The 3,750-nt window shown below is 47.0% G+C and overlaps 1 pseudogene; it reads right to left on the bottom strand.

The window, feature by feature from the left end:
• Positions 1–2,617: 2,617 nt before the first annotated feature.
• Positions 2,618–3,506, bottom strand: LOC102258866 (annotated as a pseudogene).
• Positions 3,507–3,750: the final 244 nt, after the last annotated feature.

The following is a 3,750-nucleotide window of genomic DNA, read 5'->3' as shown; positions in this document are numbered from 1 at the left end:
GTCTGGTGCCCATCTGTCAGCTGAGCAGCGCTCCTGCTGTGGGAGCGCACTGACCACCAGCAGGCAGCTCCTGCATTGAGCATCTGCCCCCTGGAGGTCAGTGCACATCATAGCTACCAACCAGTCGTCCGGTTGCTTAGGCTTTTATATATATAGATATGCATAACCCATCGGCAGATAATAGTTTGGTGAAGACCTGGGAAGGGGTGTGAGCAGGGTGGATGGGGGTCAATGGGGAGAAAGAGGGACATCTGTAATACTTTCAACAATAAAGATAAATTTTAAAATAATATTTTAAATAATCAAGGTGTAATTCTATAGGGTTCTAAATCAATATAATCTAGTTACTTACTTTAATATTAAGATAAATATCTTACCTAATAATAGACAAACATGGTAATTGACCATACCTTTGCTATGCCTCCCATTGGCTAATCAGCAAGATATGCAAATTAACTGCCAACAAAGATGGCGGCCAGCAGCCATGGAGCTGGAAGGAGCAGGAGGTTTGCTTGTTCCAGTGATGGAGAAAGCCAAGGTTCCCCGCCTGCCGCGGCCTGCTCTAAGCTATACTCAAAGCAACTAAGTTTCAATTATAGAAGATAAATAAACCCCAGATACCTGCTTTCAGCCGGTTGTGGCCATGGAGCCAGAACGCAGGAGACTTTCCCTCCCACCCGCCCTGGACGGCTCTGAGCTCCACTCCAGGCTACAAAGTTTCAATTATAGAAGGTAAATAAACCCCAGATACCTGCTTTCAGCCGGCCGTGGCCATGGAGCTGGAGCCTTGGGTTGCCCCTGGCGATGGAGGAAGCCAAGCCCTGGCTGGCTCTGAGCTCTACTCCAGGCTACAAAGTTTCAATTATAGAAGGTAAATAAACCCCAGATACCTGCTTTCAGCCGGCCGTGGCCATGGAGCTGGAGCCTTGGGTTGCCCCTGGCGATGGAGGAAGCCAAGCCCTGGCTGGCTCTGAGCTCTACTCCAGGCTACAAAGTTTCAATTATAGAAGGTAAATATATCCCAGGAAGAAAAAAAAAGAAAAAAAAGGAGAGGCTGGGAGCTTCTGTCACTGGGGAGGCTTGGCCAGCCTGAAAACGGCCCTCAGCCCTTCACCCCAGTGGGGACCCCACCCTAAAGGTGGTGTGGCCAGGCTGGCCAGGCAACCCAATGGGGAACCCCCACCCTAAAGGTGGTGTGGCCAGCCTGAAAACAGCCATCAGCCCCTCATCCAGGATGGCCAGGCACCCCAGTGGCACCCCAGTGGGGACTCCCACCCTGAAGGGCAAACCAGCCAGCCCCCACCCGTGCACCAGGCCTCTATCCAATATAATAAAAGGGTAATATGCAAACTGACCCTAACAGCAGAAAGACTGGGAATGACTGGTCACTATGACACACACTGACCACCAGGGGGCAGACACTGAATGCAGGAGCTGCTCCCTGGTGGTCAGTGCGCTCCCACAGCGGGAGCTCTGCTCAGCCACAAGCCAGGCTGATGGCTGCCAGTACAGCGGTGGTGATGGGAGCCTCTCCCGCCTCCTCAGCAGCACTAAGGATGTCTGACTGCAGCTTAGGTCTGCTCCCCGCTGGCAAGTGGACATCCCCCAAGGGCTCCCGGGCTGCCAGAGGGATGTCTGATTGCCAGCTTAGGCCCAATCCCCCAGGGAGCAGGTCCAAACCAGCAGGTGGTCATCCCCCAGTGGGTCCCAGACTGTGAGAGGGCACAGGCCGGGCTGAGGGAACCCCCCGAGTGCACAAATTTTTGTGTACCGGGCCTCTAGTTATAATATAGTTTACTATTACATAAAAATCAACTATCCCAATATATTTCCTATAGTGCAGAGGTGTTTTAATGTCATAAAATGCAAATGGAAAGCCTCAATTTTAGAAGGTAAAATTCTATCAACACATAGTGTGATTAAGGACTCCCCCCTTACCCACAGATGAAGTCATCAACATTCATTTTACAACTTTCCTCCCCAACCCTTGTTTAGGTTGTATTTCCAGGCTGGATTCCAAGATTCAGCTCACTCTTCCCATTCACTAATCCTTGAATTTGCTCCCTGTCTTTTCTTTTGGATTTAACATTGAACATTTTAGAGCTCATTTATGTCTCTGCATGAGACTCTAACTTTATATAACTCTCTGCTTTATGCTTTCAAACCAAGATCAACACCAGTTATAGCCACCATAAAGTTCAGGTCTAAAGTTTCCAGACCAGGTGAGGGTCCAGATATTATTAATCCAATGAAAAAGAATTCCATTTTCTTATTTTTTAAAGACATATTTATTTAGCATCGTGCTCAGACTATTACTTTTGGCAATCAACAGCATGAGTTGCAAAAAAACACACCAGACTACATTAAAACCCTTTGTAGAATGCTTTACACTTTCCATAGAAAAGAAACTAAAATAACCTGTAATACAATTAGTCACAAATTCAGCCCTCGAGATTTTTGCCCATTCATATAAGTATTGTCTAAAATATGTCTTCTTGTAGCAGATAGGCCCTGCCACCACTGTGCATGGCCGAGTTCACAAATCTGTTGTAACCTGTAGCTTCCCTGCCACTTCTCTGGCTCTACTCTCTTGCTAAGCTTTGTTTCCTGTCAGTAATTAAAACCTTCTGCTACTACCATAGCTACTGCAGCTGCTGGAAGAGCCATAGCCCCACTGATTTTGTGGTTTGACAAAGAATTGGCCTCCACCACCATAGGGACCAGGGCTTCTGCCTCCCAAGTTTCCTCCTCTCATGGGTCCAAAATCTGAAGGTTGATGGTTGTAATTGCCAGAATCATTGTAGCTTTTGCCACCTCTAAAATTGCTTCCATCATTACCAAATCCATTACAGCCATCCCCACTGCCACCATATCCACCACCACCGCCACCACAGCTGCCACCAAAGCCGCCTCGACCACTGAAGTTTCCTCCACCACCGAAGTGTCATTCCCACCAACATGTTCAGAAACACTTTGGATGAAGCGCTGGCCACCTCTTGCTTAGATAGGGCTTTCCTTACGTCACAGTTGTGGCCATTCACAGGGTGGTATTTCTGAAAGACAGTCTTGTCTCCAGAGTCATGGTCATCAAAGGTTACAAAAGCAGAGCCTCTCTTCTTGCCACTGCCTTGGTCAGTCATGATTTCAGTCAATTTTCCCTTACTGTTCAAAATAATCCCTTAGTTCTTCAGTGTCTTTGATACCACCAACAGAAGTCTTTTTCACAGTTAAGTGGGCACCAGGTCTTTCGGAATCTTCTCCTGAGACAGCCCTCTCTGGTTCCACACTCTTCCATCCACCTCGTGTGGCCTTCATTCATAGCCACACACGCCTTCTCCACGGTGGCGTAGGTGACAGACCCACAGCCTCTGGAGCACACAGTCTGTGAGCGTCCCCCATGGCTCACCATGGCTTCTCAGACTCTCATTGATTGTTTCAAAGCTCAAACCTCTGATAAAGAGCTTCCACAGCTGTTCTGGCTCTTTGGGAGTCTCTGATTTAGACATGACGACTGTGAGAGGGGAGAGTTTAATGATGCAGAAAAAAAAAGAATTCCATTCTTTTAAAATGTGTTCATTAAAAAAAAGAAATTCTAAATCTTTTCTTTATTATTGGTCCTTCTGGCCAGGTTATTATAACACTTACATATCATGTTCAGACAGTCAAATATGTGGAATTTGCAGTTAAACAAAGTTGATGTTGACCATACAAGGGAAAAGATAGGTGAATACTGGCTGGGGAGGTATTATA

This window comes from Myotis brandtii, unplaced genomic scaffold (genome assembly GCF_000412655.1).
Source record: "Myotis brandtii unplaced genomic scaffold, ASM41265v1 scaffold621, whole genome shotgun sequence".
Lineage (NCBI taxonomy): Eukaryota > Metazoa > Chordata > Mammalia > Chiroptera > Vespertilionidae > Myotis > Myotis brandtii.
The sequence above is the reverse complement of the archived record's forward strand: the minus strand, read 5'-3'. Positions and strand labels throughout refer to the sequence as shown.